The sequence below is a fragment of the Chanos chanos genome, chromosome 7, assembly GCF_902362185.1.
Source record: "Chanos chanos chromosome 7, fChaCha1.1, whole genome shotgun sequence".
Lineage (NCBI taxonomy): Eukaryota > Metazoa > Chordata > Actinopteri > Gonorynchiformes > Chanidae > Chanos > Chanos chanos.
Window position 1 is genome coordinate 42865778 of NC_044501.1, and position 17961 is coordinate 42883738.

The 17961-nt window shown below is 37.3% G+C and overlaps 1 pseudogene; it reads left to right on the forward strand.

Annotated features, from left to right (window-relative positions):
• The window catches only part of LOC115816405 (sialoadhesin-like), a 185235-nt pseudogene that overhangs the window by 103077 nt on the left and 64197 nt on the right, over positions 1 to 17961 (forward strand).

Here is a 17961-nt window from a genome sequence, read left to right on the forward strand (position 1 = left end):
GTCAGGAACTCTCATAAGGAAGTGATGAACTGGTTTCATTTGTTAACCTCGTTATCCTTCTTATCTTTATATTTGTTTTTCATCATAATGCTCTACATCTATAACTTGAGTCTATGACATTTCCGTGGGTGACCTTTTTTTACTCCAACTTCTTTCGCGCTGTACTGTCAGTAAAAAAAAAATGTGCGTTTTATTCTCATTCTTATTCTTATTCTCGTCATTGTCGTTGTTGCTTAAACAGAGATGTCTCAGGAAAACATTTTTATGTATAGTTTAACTTGTTAACACCACTTGCCCAGATTCATTTAGTTGTGATTTGTATTTTTCTACCACTGTTTTATCTATGTGACTGTGTCTGTTGGCCTAAGTGTACATTTTTGCTCTGTTTGACATAATGAAATACAATGGGACAGTTAACATCAGATTAAGCTGGTACTATAGCTTGCTTTCTGTTGGGTTTCTGATGTAACCATGTTTATTCTTGATTGAAAAGCAGTACATCTATTGTAAAACCAATCAAGATATTGTGATATACATACATAAATAAATGCATAACGGTGCATACTAACTCTGTTAACTTCATGTAATCATTAGCTATGATGGAAAAACTATGTGATGAACTTTTCCCATCAGTTCATAATTAGAGTCATGGCTTGTACGTACATGTGGAACTTTTTGTTTTGTTTTGTTTTTTGGTATGAGAACATGTATGGAATATAACCACATGTAATCTTAGTTAAAGTTATTATCAAAAAAGTAACTACTGTAATATTATCATTTATATATTTTGTTGTTGTTGTTATTATTTTGTCTATTCTGTGGTTGCTGCATGTTGCTAAATTACCAAATTTATGTCCATGCACAATCTTCAATAATTTATGATGCTTCTATATTTCAAAATAAATCTCTTAAATAAACACCTCCATTCATTTTAATCACAAAAACAAAGAGAAGTTTGTGTAGTGTTGTGCTCTCATAAACATGGTTCTCATATGAAATCGACCTGCTGCCAAACAGATAATCAACAGCACATCTGTAAATAATAATGAGACAGGTTCAGGTAAAAGGTTAGATGAGGTAACATGGGCAGTGAATTCAGCTCTGGCTGTGTCCTGCAGGAATAGAGGTGCTATGGCCATTTAAAACAGTGGATCTAAAGGATGTGACAGATTGGCACTGTCCATGTGATGGTTGGTCTAGTGTGGGAGTGTGGGCGTTTTGCTGACTTTGTCCTAAGATCTTTGTCATGACCTCTGTGGACATACATTCATGTCTCTCTTCTCAGATTACTCCCAGTTCATAAATAGGTCAAATACTGAACTCTAAAACAAGTCAAATTTGATCTTTTAATGAGCCTATGCATACGCATATATAAAAATGTGAACATTTTCTATCAAATTTCTAAAGAAGTGACTGTTTTTAAATGCTTTTACTGTATGGGTGTTGCAATGCCCAGAAAGGAATTGATGTATTTCACATTGTATGGTTCATCTGTAGAAAAGCATGGCAGTAACATCACACACACACACACACACACACACACACAATGTAGATAACTTGTCTTGCTGGTCATTTTAGCTCACAGAGTCTGTCTTTATTTAATATTCACAAAACTAGTTTCCAGAGTAACCACTCTGCAGAGACTGTTTTTCTTGTGATTACTGAAGCCGTAGTCACTGTGAGAAATTCCTCCTGTCCTTCTACTAAACTCATCTGCAGACCTGTAAACCATCAGCGGATGAATATAATGATGAGTGATGTGGGTATAGTCATCTTCTCCTGTTATGTACTGAATGTGGATCTACCAGATCTGAAGTTTCCATCACAGAGTCTCTTTGCAGTCCATTCCCTAGATCTGTTATGTGTGCACTATTCTAGTTTCTTTAGTTTGTTTGGTCAATGGAAATTTTCACCACTTGAAATTATATATATATGTGAGGGTGTTTGTGTGTGTATGTGTGTGTGTGTGTGTGTGTGTGTGTGTGTGTGTGTTTGTGTGTGTCTGTGTGTGTGTGTAAAAGTCCCAATCGCAGCATTGCGTTGTCTGATGATGCATGAGAACAGAGCAGAGGTGAGAATTTGTGGTTTAGCGCCTGTTTTATTTTAGTCATGTGGATTTAGACCACTGAGGGGGTGGGTGGAGGTGTGAACTGGTCCTTTGTCCAGCTCGTTCACTGAAATCATCAGCAGAGCATGAGAAGGAAAGAAAAAGTCATTTTTTCACAGTTTTCAGAGAGGAATAAAATGCATTTTTAAATCCACTAAAGCATTTATATCACAAATACATGAGTGAGAAAAATGCTACAATAAAATGGTCAAGGCCACTCCATTTTAATATGATGCTTCAGTTTTTTTTTTGTTTTGGTTTTTTTTGTTTTTCTTTTCTTCTTCCTTGACTGCTCAGACCTGCTCAGACTTTGCTGAACTTGTAAAAAATGTAAACATCTGTGTAAAGATGTATACCCCCTTACCTCACACTTCTCTCTCTCTCTCTCTCTCTCTCTCTCTCTCTCTCTCTCTGCAGGGGTGTGATCTAAATTTGAGAATACAGGAAGATCTTACAACACACACACGGTGGTTCAATCAACCTTACATTAATACAACATGGAACACAGTCAACTACATGTGCTGGTCTGTAAGTAATGCCTCTTTCTCTCCCTTTCCATTTTTTTGGCAATTATATTATATTATATTATATTATATTATATTATATTATATTATATTATATTATATTATACCATATATTGCGTGTTGTTTTTGTTTTTAGAGAAAACAACCTCTTTGCTGCCTGTACACAGCACTGTATTCTGTATTTCTGAGTAAAAGAATGTATACAGTCAATGGGTGCCTTAAGTTCCTGAGTGACTCATTTCTACTCAGAACAAACAGCATAACGGTTTACTAAGTTCCTCTAACCCAGAGCTGATCAGAACATATCAGATCTTACCATGTCTTACTTTCTCCCTTCTCACACTCAGACAATGAATAATGCAAGTTGTGGCATTAAAAGTTTTAGAAATGACAACTGCATATTCTCATTTCTGTATCTTTTACATAGAGAAAAAAGGAAACGTTTCAACCCCTCAGCAATACAGGAACCATATCTTGACAGTCTGTGTTAGGCTTCAGGATTTTTATTCTGTTTTGTCCTACTTTGGTATCTGGTAAATCCAGGTCATTGGACAACCCCCACACTAATCTGTGTGAGGACAGGTGTAGGTGTCCTCCAGTACATGAAAACTCAGCCATTTTTTTTTTTTTTTTTTTTTTATCTATCACAGTATAATCGCCTCCACTGTGACATTGGGTGTTTGATGGCCCAAACAATGTCCCAGAATTTGCCTTTGACTGTGTCACTTTGACATTAATTGTCACTGAGGTGTGATGCCAGGACACTTACTCTGTCCATATGAGCCTCTGAGAACACAGCCAGTTAGGTTCTTACTGAAGCGCCATCCATTATGTACACTCACTGTCCACTCCAACAGAAATGCCCACCTTTTGAATATATGTTGTTGGTGGACAATTAAAGTCTATAGCCATGTTCTATCTGAGTAAACCATTACCCAGGTCCAAATGAAGTGTTTCTAATAAAGTAGAAACTGAGTGTAGTTTATAGCGACATGAGAGAAGATTCCTCATTCTATCTGGACCCGGATGGCTGATCCATCTGCAGCCTTTGACACTCTAACTATGTGGTGATAACTGTAATGCTTACTGATATGGATAAAGGTGATTCTGCTCTCTTCTGGTATTCTACTTAATAAGGTTTTAGTATAATTATAATCTGATCAGGATTTTAGTTCACTGCCCCCTAGAGGTCACTGTGGAAAATGTTTGCCAGTTTATCAGCTTCTTAATGTCTATTGTTTAGCTTTATGGAAAACGAGAACAACTGGGAAGAGAAAAGCCAACCTAAAAAGATTTCAGACATAAATGACTGCGAAATATTGGGAAAGAGTAGGGAAAAAGTACTTTTTTTTTTTTTAATCACAGTTTCGAGTGTCAGAGTGTGGTTGACACTGTGGTTAACAGTGTTGTGTATGAATGCGCTAAAAGAGCATTGAACATGCTCATTTTTTTGGTGAACGGTGAACGTGAATGTATCCGTTTGCAACCACAGAACGTGAACTCGAGCATCGTTCAAGTTCGTGCAAGATTCTGAATCCTCTGGTGCCGTAAACACAGTGCATGCGTACATGGTGCACTGTAAACAAGACTGACTAGCTTAACCATTTTTTTTTGTAAAATGGCTAGTGCAACTGGCAATTCAGACAACGCAGGAAGCGGTACCGATGAAGCCTGTTCATATGATTATTTGAAAGAGTTTTATGAACTAGTCAGTACAGGTTCCGACGGAAAAATCTTACATTTGTAGGCAAATTGTGCCTGCCGGGTCTGAAAAAAAAAAAAAAAAACAAGTCCGAACGTCAGCCACATCGTCATCAAATTTGAACACATCGAGTTGAAGCATCTGTCCAGTCTTGGGAAATATCTGCAAGTGATTGCTAAACAAAAGTATAATTTATTTTAAGTTCTTGCAAAGCGAGCGGGATATGTGTAATTAGTTGTTGCTTTTGTTTTAAGGGGATTATGCATGCTTGTTGGTAGGTGAGTAGTGAGTACTGAGTACACTGAAGTCCATATGCATGAACATGAGAAAACAAAGAAATTTACGTGTTTTGAACTTTTTACTTTGCTTTGCTTTTGCACTTCCCCTCGTAAAATGCATGACTTATGAATGTACAAGTATTTAAAACACAACCAGTGGGCAGTAGCAGTGCCTGGTGGCTGGGGATGGGTGAGTGGGCGGAGGTTCTACTGAAAAAAGATAAGCTCAGAGCAGCTCCTTAAAAACAAACAAACAAAATACACAACAACAGGAAAAAAAAAAAAAAAAAAAAAACTGGGGACATGAACTTGTTCAAAATTCAAAATTGTGAACTATGAATGTGAACTTGTTCATTTTAGTCAGTGTGAACTGAACTTAGAGCTAGCTCTTGTGAAGTGTGAGCTTGCACAACACTGGTGGTTAACTGTTCATAGAAATCTGTAGTCATTTAGTCAAGAGAGAAAACATTTCAGATCAACAGGCCCATAAGAGCATCAAATCCAAACAGACACACACACACACACACACACACAAACACAAGCTCACAGCCCTGATAAAATAGGGTCTCTAGTAAGCCTACCCATAGTGTATGATGCCTGACAGTAGAGCAGAGGTGAGACTTTATAGTTTGTTTTCTGTTCTAGTTCATACATGTGGATTTACACATGTGACGAGTGAGTGTCTATGAAGAGCTCCTTAATGACCATTTAAACAAAAGTCCTAGAGTACATAAATTGTTATTATTTTGATATTGAATGACAACAGTTTGGAAATGTGACTATTGTTTTCTCTGTGAATATGTATGTGTGTCAGTGAAAGGGTGTGTGTTGTCTGTTGGCTCACTGGGTTTTCCACAGTCTCTCACTTCTACTCTGAACAAACAACTACATCCACTATGTGCTATTCTGATTATCACTGAGTAATAGGTGTAATTTGAATTTAAAATGACATAAATATGAAAGTTGGGGTTTTGATAGTTCTAGAACTTCCGTAGCCATTGCATTGGTGTTGCACTTTACTCTACATTTAGAGTGATTCTTATGGACATTTAGAGTGATTCTTATGGACATTTAGAGTGATTCTTATGGACATTTAGAGCGATTCTTATGAACATTTAGAGTGATTCTTATGGACATTTAGAGTGATTCTTATGGACATTTAGAGTGATTCTTATGCAAGTGCTGGCCTGACTCTGATATTATGTTTATAGTGTAAACACTCATTTTTCAATCATAACCGAAACCACTCTCTGTTGTATGTGCCTTGTGGATACATTTTGGACATGATGGGATCATAATGATACCATTTTCACTTATTAATTGTAAGAGAACTGTAATTAATCCATCGTGAAATATGAAAGAAAAGCAGTTAATGACTTTGTTGTCTGGATACAAACTACACTGTTTATGTCAATGAAGTTTGTATTCTGAGAAAAACAATGTTACCATGGTCAGTGGAATAAACAATGTTAATGTATCATATAGAGATGAGACAGTGTAGTTAACAGTTAAATGTATCTGGTGTGTTCTAGGTTTCTCTGTCTTTGTTTTAGTGCTGAGTTCAGTCTTCTGCTCTGGACAAACTCAAGGTAATAAATATGTTATTTAAGACTTGCTGAAAGGTCCATGTCTTTTTCAGGACAGCATTAGATTTTTTTCATGTTATCGACTATGTGATTAGATGAAGGTTCAATAAAAAACTCAGTAACACTTTTTTTTACAGTCCGCTAAGGTATTAACAAGGTATTAACTAGAAAATAAAATGGTAGTAAAAATACACTTATTAGGAAGTTGGGGAGAAAAAAAAAAAAAAAACTTGGAAAGGAAGTACTAAATATTTTTCTGTTAAGTACATGAAAACCTACTAGGAAACTAGATGGCAACAAATTATAGTTATTTGGAAAGTACCCATTTGAAATGTATAGTAGGTACTAAGTTATTATGTAGGAAGTACATGGAAACCTACTAGATGGTTAGGGTTAGGGTTGCTGCCAACTAGTTTCCTAGTAGGTTTCTATGTACTTACCAGGAAATTATTTAATACAATCTACCCTAATAATTGTATTTTATCATATTATTTCTTAATTAATACCTCATCATTAGCAGACTGTAAAATAAAGCTTTACCAAAAACTCAAAGATCATATATAATATTATCATTGTCTAATGACTGTAGAATGGAAGCTATAGGTTGTATGATAAGTTAATCGGTTTCCTTATTGTATTAATGTTAGTTAGAGTTATATGTGTTAATGATGTTTTTGAGTAAGGCTTTTATTTTATCTGGTTCCTGCAGGAAAACTCAAACCTTCTCTGACTTTCCAACCCAAATGGATTCCGATATTCAGCAGAGAGACAGTGACACTCACCTGTGAAATTCCCGGAAGACAAACGTCTGACATTTTCTGGCGTAAAGATCAAAATAATCATACAGAGTACAGAACAGATCATAATGAATATGTAATCAGTCCTGTAGAAACATCTCACAGTGGCACTTATACATGTATAGTGCATCTATATGACAATGTCTACACTGAGTGGAGTAATATTGTGACTCTCACTGTGACAGGTGAGTGATCATCTCTGATACATCATCAGTGTTTCCTCATTTACTCTAGTTTAGAATGAAGTCATGAGTAAACAGTAGACTAATGTAACTTGGAGTAGATGATTTGACCATGGAAACTGTGTCTGTTTTCAGTGAGAGTAAAAGTAATTTTTATACTGACAAAGTACTTTCACTTAATAAACAATCATCAGTTCACACTCTTTCATGATGAGAACCATTAAAAACACATTTTAATTCAGTAAATCCAATGGTAAATTCAATTCTGTCTCACATTCTTTCAACACAAACATTGCTCACATCAGGAAATTTTAACAGTGTGAGTCTGAGCAATACTAGTAGATATGAATAACATGTCTCTATTCACATTTCCTGATGAATGATACAGAAACAGAGCAGGCTCTTACGTATAATATTTTACAAGCAAACACTTTTAAATGTTCTGTGTGAAGTATTCCTCTCTCATTTTTCATCATTTGCACAGACTTACCAACAGCTACACTGACAGTAAAACCAGAGACCACTGTGTACACTGGAGAGACAGTCACTCTGAAGTGTGTTATAAAGACTGAAAGTGGATGGAGATATAAGTGGTATAAAGGCAGTTCTCACATTAGATTGTTTACATTTTCACATCACACTGTAAATGGAGACACACTGACCATCAGAGGAGCTGTTGAATCTGATGAGGGTGGGTACTGGTGTCAGGGAGAGAGTTATTACAGACCCACATCCTCACAGCTAAGCAGTCCTGTCACTGTCACCGTGAAAGGTGAGTAAAATGTGTGATACACTGAGATGTGTGTTATATCTGTGATAGATACTGCTGTGTACTGCTGACACAACAAAATCACACTTGAACATGACTAAAACAAATAACGGATGAATATAAAGGCTTGTAGTAAATCGTCTTGGATGTCACACTTGTTAGAATCTTAAAATGTTGTCACAGATGTTTTAAAATGTTAGCACAAACAAACCAACAACAACTGCAGCAACGACAACAAGGAAAAAAAACCCCAAAACAAAACAAAACAATGAATCACTCTTCTGTATGAGCATGTTACAGGGACATCTGGCACAACACTTTGTCATTTTCAGTTTTATTCAGTGTCAAGTCCATTGTACTTTCTGTTCTCTGTCTACTGGTCAGCAGCTTTATATAAAAAAAAGGAAAGAAAAGAGAAGAAAAAAATGCTATATTACAGATACACTGTAACTATGAATGCTAACAGTGAATACATTAAAAACAGTCTTTAAAGGGTTTTCCTCTTCTCTCCATTTGTACAGATTTACCTACAGCTAAACTCACTGTTACACCAGGAACTGTGTACACTGGAGAGTCAGTCAGTCTGAAGTGTATGATAGAGTCTGGGAGGAACTGGAGATATAAGTGGTATAAAGGCAGCACTCAGACTGCAGTGTCTCAGTCTAATGGTTACTCTATAACTGGAGACACATTCACCATCAGAGCAGCTGCTGTAACTGACCAGGATCAGTACTGGTGTCAGGGAGAGAGAGGCAACGGAGCGACAACCTCACATTCAAGCACTTCTGCTTATCTGTATGCTCAAAGTGAGTAATTTTTAGGGATACAAAAAAATCAACTGTAATTGTTCAGTATTGTATTATTTATATTTTAGAATTTTATACACACAAACACTGAATAAAAACAGCATCAAATTCATTAAACCAAATAAAATATTTTTTCAACTTGCACAAGTCATCAGGTGTGTATACATTTCCACTCCACAGATGGTTAATTTGATATGTTTCATATGGGTGAGAGAATTATGTATATTAAGCCATATCAAAATTGAAACTACAAAGATTACAAAGCATTCTTTCCCTTTTGTTCATTTTCACAGTCTCACCCAGATCTCACATGTGCTCACCTTCTCTTCAGGTCACACTGTGTGTCGCTGCATAATATAAAAGTTATGTGTAATGTATCCATAACACTTTCTTCATGTCTGCAGACTTACCTACAGCTACACTCACTGTGAAACCAGGAACTCTGTACAGTGGAGAGACAGTCAGTCTGAAGTGTGTGATAGAGTCTGGGAGGAACTGGAAATATAAGTGGTATAAAGGCAGCACTCAGACTGCAGTGTCTCAGTCTAATGGCTACAACATAACAGGAGACGCATTCACCATCAGAGCAGCTGCTGTAACTGACCAGGATCAGTACTGGTGTCAGGGAGAGAAAGACAACAGACCCACATCCTCACAAAGAAGTCATTCTGTTAGTCTCACTGTCAGAGGTAAACCTTCTTACACAACATTTTAATACTATGTTTTGCATATTATGCTCATGTTATGTATGGAGACTCTCTGATAGGGAAACAGAAGTCTTTAACATTTAGTGAAATGGTGACATTGAATTTGTTAATGATATAGTGAATGAGATTTAAAAGTTTAAATGTTCCTCTTTCCTTTTCCCTCATTTGCATGGAATTGCCAACAACTTCACTTACAGTAAAACCAGAGACCACTGTGTACACTGGAGAGACAGTCACTCTGAAGTGTGAGATAAAGACTGAAAGTGGATGGAGATATAAGTGGTATAAAGGCAGTTCTCACATCAGATTGTCTACATCTGGACATCACACTGTAAATGGAGACACACTGACCATCAGAGGAGCTGTTGAATCTGATGAGGGTCAGTACTGGTGTGAGGGAGAGAGAGACAACAGACTCACATCCTCACAGCTAAGCAGTCCTGTCGCTCTCACTGTTAGAGGTGAGTAAATTAGAATGACAGCAGACGTCAAAAACATCTTTCAGAAAAAAAAAAAAGAAAAAAAAAAAAAGATTCTACACACAGTGACAGTAATAATCACTGCATAACTCATAATATTACACAGTTGTCTGTCACTATTAACACAACTGCAGTTTCATGCACTTGTATATCCATGATATCATTTATATTATGAATATATCCTGGTAAAAAGGACACCTTTCTTTGTCCGTTAAGGTATTTTAACACAAATACTGTAAAATCAAAAACAAAAGTGCAGAGAGGCACCGTTTCTCTCACTCTGATGCACTGTTTGATGATCTATGTATTGTCTTGATGCTCTAAATAAGAATGACTGAGTAATTACAACAAAACACAACTGTCCCTTTAGGTTGAATGTCAGCTCAATCTTGTATGAGATTTTATTTCAAAAATCTGCTCAACAGGTCTTCACCTTTTCTTCACACTACACTCAATGTCCCTGACTAATATAAATGCTGGATTTAATGCATTAATAACATTTTCATCATGTCTACAGACTTACCCTCAGTTAGACTGACAGTAAAACCAGAGACCACTGTGTACACTGGAGAGACAGTCACTCTGAAGTGTGAGATAAAGACTGAAAGTGGATGGAGATATAAGTGGTATAAAGGCAGTTCTCACATTAGATTGTCTACATCTGGACGTCACACTGTAAATGGAGACACACTGATCATCAGAGGAGCTGTTGAATCTGATGAGGGTCAGTACTGGTGTGAGGGAGAGAGAGATAACAGACCCACATCCTCACAGCTAAGCAGTCCTGTCACTCTCACTGTTAGAGGTGAGTAAGTTAGAATGACAATAGACATGAAACACATATGTATTTAAAAATAAAAAAAAAAAAAAATAAATAAATAAAAAAATAAATAAATCAATGGTTCTACACACAGTGACATTACTAATATCTGCATAACCCATACTGTTGCAGTGTTATCTGTCACTGTTAACACTCCTGCAGTTTCATGCACTTGCATTTCACTGTCATTGTTTTCATAATGCAAAAGCCTTTCTATCAAATCTACACTTTTGTTTATCTATTAATGTAATTTAACATAGGCATTTAAAAACAAACAAAAATGTAGAGAGACAGTCTTTCTCTCACTCTAAGGCTCTGATTGGTGAATCTTGTTATGTCCTGATACTCTGAATAAGACTTCCTGAGTAATCATATCAAAACATAACTGTCAGATTATATTTAATGTTTATCATATTGTGGAAGGCTGTATTTCAAACACTGGCTTAGGAGGTCTTTACCTTCTCTTCAGGTGACAAAGAGTGTCAACGAAGAACATAAATGCTGAATTTAATTTGTTACGCTTTCTTCATGTCTACAGACTTACCCACAGCTACACTCACTGTGCAACCAGAGAGTTCTGTGTACAGTGGAGAGACAGTCATTCTGAGGTGTGAGATAGAGTCTGGGAGGAACTGGAGATATAAGTGGTATAAAGGCAGCACTCAGACTGCAGTGTCTCCGTCTAATGGTTACACTATAACTGGAGACACATTGACCATCAGGGCAGCTGCTGTAACAGACTAGAATCAGTACTGGTGTCAGGGAGAGATTGATGACAGTTCCATATCCTCATTAAGAAGTAACTCTATTACTCTGACTGTTAGAGGTGAGTGATTAATGTGATACATGTCACAATCCAGTCCAGTCCTTCCACTGATCTCTGATTTTTTGAACTTTGTCTGGACTCTGACTACGTTTTTGTCTGATCCCTAACTTATTGCCCGTGGTATACTGACCCTTTTTGGACCGTGGATTCTGCCTGCCATTTTCTGTGTTTTTATTATTTTTTCATCATTAAAATATTTTTTTTTTTTTAACTTACGCTTCAAGACTTTGCTTTTGGGTTCAAATGTCATGTCCCAGGCCCCACAGGCTGTGACAATACAGACTTAAAGGATAGTATGATATTTCAAACAGCTGTGGAAAAAAACAATATATCACTTTGATTTCCCTTTGATTATCCTGCAGAAGACAAGGCCTCTGAGAGATTTGTGTGTCTGTTCCAGTTTGTTTTAATGTATAAAAAACTCTGCACTCCTTAATCTCACAGAGAACAGTGCCTCATCTCTGAGGTGTACTTTTCACATCTGAAGTGTGTTGTCTGTGAGAATTAGCATTACAGAGGACTCCAAATTTCCCTTACGCAGTGTATATTTATGCTTACAAATTATGCAGTCACAGTCCAGAGGTCATTCAACATAAACTGTAATATATTTCTTAACTCCGTAATCCAGTAATATTAGAATAAAATGAAATTCTTCACAAGCTGAATCCAAACATTTTTTATTTTCTCACTCTGCATATTATGGTACTCGATCTCACCTGAGTTATATTTCCACACCGTTCAGTTTGCTATTTACTACTGATTATACGCTGCACTAGGTATTGAGGAGACCCGTTGTACAACTTGTTTGTTAAACCTCACTTTCTTCCCAAAATTAACAGTCAAGACCATTCTGAAAGTGTCTCCAAAGATGTGGCTGACTGAAGCAGACACAGTGACTCTGAGCTGTGAGGTTAAAGACTCCTCTACAGGCTGGACATTCCTCTGGTACAGAGTCATTCCCTACACAGATGGGTTACCCAGGGTTCATTCTAACTCTGTAGAACTCCTCTCAGACAGCAGCAGAGGAGCTGGAGGCTCCTACACTCTCAGCCCTGATGCTCTTAAACACACAGGAGTTTATGTGTGCAGAGCACAGAGACGAAACCCAGTCTATTACTCAGAATACAGCACAACACAGTCACTGTGGGTCAGTGGTGAGTCAACCGATTGCTTGATTGACTGATTGATCGATTGATTGGTCGACTGGTTGATATGTTGGTTTGCCTCCTGGCTTGTTTGCTTGTCTGTTCTTTGCTTGTTTGATAAATTTCAGTATGTGTTTAATTGATCTTTCTGCTGTTGATTCTGAGCTTGTCTCTGTTCATTGTTTGATGCAGAGTAACATGAAATTAGTTCAATATTTGTTTCTTCATCAGGTCTCTCTCCTCTCTCTGTTTTTTTTTTTGTGTAATTTAAATAAATATAAATTTCAACATCTTTCTCTCGATGTCTCAGCTCTGTCTCCTCCAGCCTCTCTCAAAGTCAGTCCCAACACAACTCAACACTTTACATCTGATTCTCTCTCACTGAGCTGTGAGGTACAGAGTAACTCTACTGGATGGACAGTGAGACGATACACAGATAATGGAGAGGTGTCAGACTGTTCATCAGATTGGGGATCAGTAACAGGATCTACATGTAGCATCAGATATCCCTACAGTCATCAGACAGTGGAGTGTACTGGTGTCAGTCTGACTCTGGAGGGAACAGTAATCCTCTCAACATTACAGTAGCCAGTTAGTCTCAACATTCAATTTTAAAATTTATCTGTGAAAAAAAAAATGTTTATAAAACAACAGTGTAGTGTTATTAGTGATGATACAAAGTGAAGCAGAAAACTACAGTGTTGATGCATAAAAATGTTACTCCTTTTCCAAACACATAGAACAACATTTAATGTTTAACAGTTAGACCTCATATAAGTGTAATCCCAAAGATAGTTTAATTTCTAACATTGTTTTGAAGTATGTTAAAAGCATTGTTGTTATCTCCACACTGTGTGTAACTGTATTCTGTTCTATAGATGGTGATGTGATCCTGGAGAGTCCTGTCCATCCTGTTACTGAGGGAGATACTTTGACTCTGCGCTGTAGGTATCGACATGACCCCTCAGACCTCAGAGCTGATTTCTATAAAGATGGATTAGTCCTCCAGAATCAGACTACAGGAGAAATGACCATCCCTACTGTCTCAAAGTCAGATGAGGGTCTGTATTGGTGTAAACACCCAGAGAGAGGAGAGTCACCAAAGAGCTGGATCACTGTCAGAGGTAAGAGAAAGTCATTGTTGTCTATTTGTAACTCCAGTGGAATACTACAAAGGAATATCTATGTGTGAATCAACTCAGGTGATGGATCCTCTGCTGTAACAGTAGGAGTGGTGGTGGGACTGGGTGTTGTCTTTGTGATCATCATTGTAATGATCCTGCTTTACTGGTCCAAAAAATCAGAAGGTAAACATTTACATCTTTACTAAAATACAGAGTGTATGTCTGCCTTTCATTTAAAATCACAGAACACTGATGTGTTGACTCCTCTGATTAATCACATTCTTATCCAAATAATTTGTCTGCAGTAACAATAGCAATTTAAATGAATATAAGTAATGTAAACTCTAATGACTATAATGAAAGTTTCATCACCATTGTAGGTCTCTGTTTTACTGAAATTCACTTGTAAGTATTCTGAGTCTTCATAAAAAATCATTTTATCAAACATGTCTTATACAGAGAGAGAAAGAGAGAGAGAGAGAGAGAGAGAGAGAGAGAGAGAGAGAGAGAGAGAGAGAGAGAGAGAGAGAGAGAGAGAGAGAGCGCTGCTTAGTGTGTAGTAGTGATCTTTGTTGCCCTCTAGAGCCAAAAGACAGAACGGCACCAGTCAGACTCCAAACCAGGATCAGAGACAGACAGGGGGAAGAGTGGACACTCAGTCAGGATACATGCCACTCCAGTTTGGTCAGTATACACATGTATTATTAAAAAATGAATATATACATCTCCACAATTACATTTACATTTTAATCAGTCATAGCCATAGCGTCCTTTGATATTTCCTCTCATAGGAACTGCTGACATTTATGAGACCATAGAGAGTCCAGATAAAGGCAGCAGAGGTAAACTTTACTGTTAACATACACAGTCATTTTTACATACTGAACTTCCATAAACATAATGTCTTTCTCTCATTCATAGGAAGTGTTCACATCTATGACAATATTGATACTCCAGACAGAGACAACAGGGGTAAAGTCTATAACTAACATACACTGTGATCACATGTCCTTTAATTGTGTCCTAAACGTTTCTTTAATCGTAAAACATGATAATCATTTTGATATCTCTGCCAGTCTAATAAAGCTATAGATCACACTGTATTTAAAATTACCTGTGACAGTAATTAATTAACTGAACTGATTGTTGTATAATTGTTGTTTGAATTATTTGCTGTTGTCATTGTTGTTGCTGAATTTTAGATCCTGAGGATGGACCAAGCAATGCGACTTATTCTAATGTCGAGATGAAAAATATTAACTTTTTGAAATATGAAAGGGAAAAGGTACATACCCTTTACCTCACAACCAAAACAACCCAATACATGAACATTTAAAGCGTCATTATGTGTGGGATTCTACAGTACATGTTGCTTGTGTATTTCCTGAGAAGTCAAAATCATATTTTATATGACCTTTTCTCTTCCATTAGACAAGACCAACACACCAAAGGAGGACACAGTTTACTTACTTCTAAACTCAAACACAACCACAAGTATAGTAACACCATCATTACTCCCCATCACACACTCACAACATATTAACTGACACTGAATATGCCTGGGTACAATGAGAAAGACAGTAAGACATCAAGACAGCGAGAAAAGATAACTGGCAGACAGTTAACTCAGAGTTGAAGGGTTGTTATTGTTGTAACAGGAAAATACTAATCTTACGGGTTATAAAAGCATCTTAAACAGACTGTGAGACTGCTGGTGTACCACTGTGTTAAGATGTCAGGTTGAATTTCATGTGATTATTATTTTTTTTTTTCCCATATCGTGAGATGAGTGGAAAGTCAGGCCCTGTCTACTCAAAGCTGAATGTGTGTTGTCAGACCTCTGTCTCTAGCTTCCTGTCTCCTGGTCAAAATCCAGTTGGATCTGACTGGCTGATCACCCTGTTCCCCAGTTAATGTGTGCACCTGTCCAGTTTGTTCTCTCATTGTGTCAGTCTAAATATACACTGCAGTGTTTTATTTAGTGCTTACACTATCTGTCTGTACTGAGCTGTGTCTTGTTCCGTGTTTCCTAATTTCTCCGCTAACTCTATTCCTTGTTATTTTTTGATAACCTGTTTCCCTAGTTAACCTTGTTCCCATGTCAGCCCTGTTCTCTCTGTTTATCCCTGTTCTCTCTGTTTAGCCCTGTTCACTCTGTTTTATCCCTGTTCTCTCTACTTATCCCTGTTCTCTCTGTTTAGCCCTGTTCTCTCTGTTTAGCCCTGTTCACTCTATTCAGCCCTGTTCTCTCTGTTTATCCCTGTTCTCTCTGTTTAGCCCTGTTCTCCCTGTTTAGCCCTGTTCTCTCTGTTTAGCCCTGTTCTCTCTGTTTAGCCCTGTTCTCACTGTTTAGCCCTGTTTAGCCCTGTTCTCCCTGTTTAGCCCTGTTCTCTCTGTTTAGCCCTGTTCTCACTGTTTAGCCCTGCTCTCCCTTTTGCCTTCTGGTGTAAAGACCTTTGCTTGTTACCTGACCTCAGTGGTTTCAAGTCTGCCTAGCTGCCCAGTAGCCAGTGTTTTGTTGACGGGACTCTACTTATTTATTGACAGTTAAAGAGTTGTCTGTACTTACATCTAGGATCTCTCAGTTCATGACACAAGACCTCTCCACCAAATGGATACAGCAGGCAAGTTCCCAGAGTTCAGTTTCTCTAGTGGTGCTTTACAAATCCACTTCTGGTCATATGGGAACACATCACAGGAACTGAGAGTTGATGTCAGGATATAGAAGAAACCAGGAGTAGACGACTGCAGTCTACCTTATCCTCCACATCTCACACTTCCACTGTCACCCAATCCGCTCCTGCTGCCTCCCAGCTCCCTGTCTCTTCTCCTGACTCAGTGTCTCCTGCTGCTCCTCCTAACTCAGCTGAATGGTCCAGAGGAAAATTTCTCACCCTGCTTTTTTATTTATTTATTTATTTTTGTGCATGCAGACACATCTGACATCATTATTTATTGCATGTTGGTGAGACAAAAATGACAAGCATTGAATGGCATGAGAATAACATTTTCTCACTAACATCTACGTTTTTTTTTTTTGTATTTCAGTTTGTGACTACATGTATGCAAACATCCGCATGTTCAGGTCAATGTTTCTACCAAAGTGTAAAATGTGTCTACATTGACTCAATCTAAGCCTGTGCATAATTTGTAAAAGTATTAAATAAGTATTAAGTAATTATAAAGTTACTGTAAAATATTTACAGATAAATCCAAGTATATTGAGTTGTTGCTAAAGCAATGCAATTGTCTTTTCAATCAGTTTGTCATGTCTTATTTTATATTTTACATTTGTTTTATATTTCTTTCATTCCTAGTTCAAAATGTAATGATAAATACAGCTTTGCGGTTCATGTTTATGTAACTGGTCAGTTTGTGTTTTAAAGGTAAAAATAAATGACTACTTTTACTGTCAGTGCTTTCACTGTTTCTAATTTCTGTCAAAGAGGACTTTTCCATCATGACAACAGAGAACATGCCAGTGTAACTTTTTGTAACACAGTTTTATGAGTTTCTGGTATCACTACATTTGGACTTATGGTCTATCTAGTGTGTCATACATCTGATAACAGGAGTCTCATCTACAGCTGGATTAGGAGGAGGATGTGACAACCAGCTTCAGTCTGAGGCCAGCAGAGGGGGATATTGCACAAAACAACATCATCTCCAGTAATGTATGAAAGTCATTTTGACTATCTTATAAGGTTTTAGGAGTCAAAAGTTCTGGTACATGAAATGGATTACATTTATTAAAATGTGTGTCTGATGTTACGGTGACAGCTCAAGTAGCATTGTTTCACCGTGTCATAATTCACCTTCCCCCACAGTGTCAGTGATGTGTAAGACATGTAGAACCCTGTATGTGTTCACTGGAGAGAGATTGTCTTCTGTGTGTAAAAGAGTCTATGGTGAGAGATGGGAGATGGAAGTGGAACATGAGAGGAGCTGTCAGCATGTCCTTGGGATTTACTCTTCTCTTTATCCAGACAGTAGATCATTGTGAATGTTGGAAAACTGTGAATATCAGTACAGAGTCACACTTCCATGGCCCATATTTGTAATAAATACAGTCATTGCCAAATTGTGTTTGTGTTTGTGTTTTTTTTTTG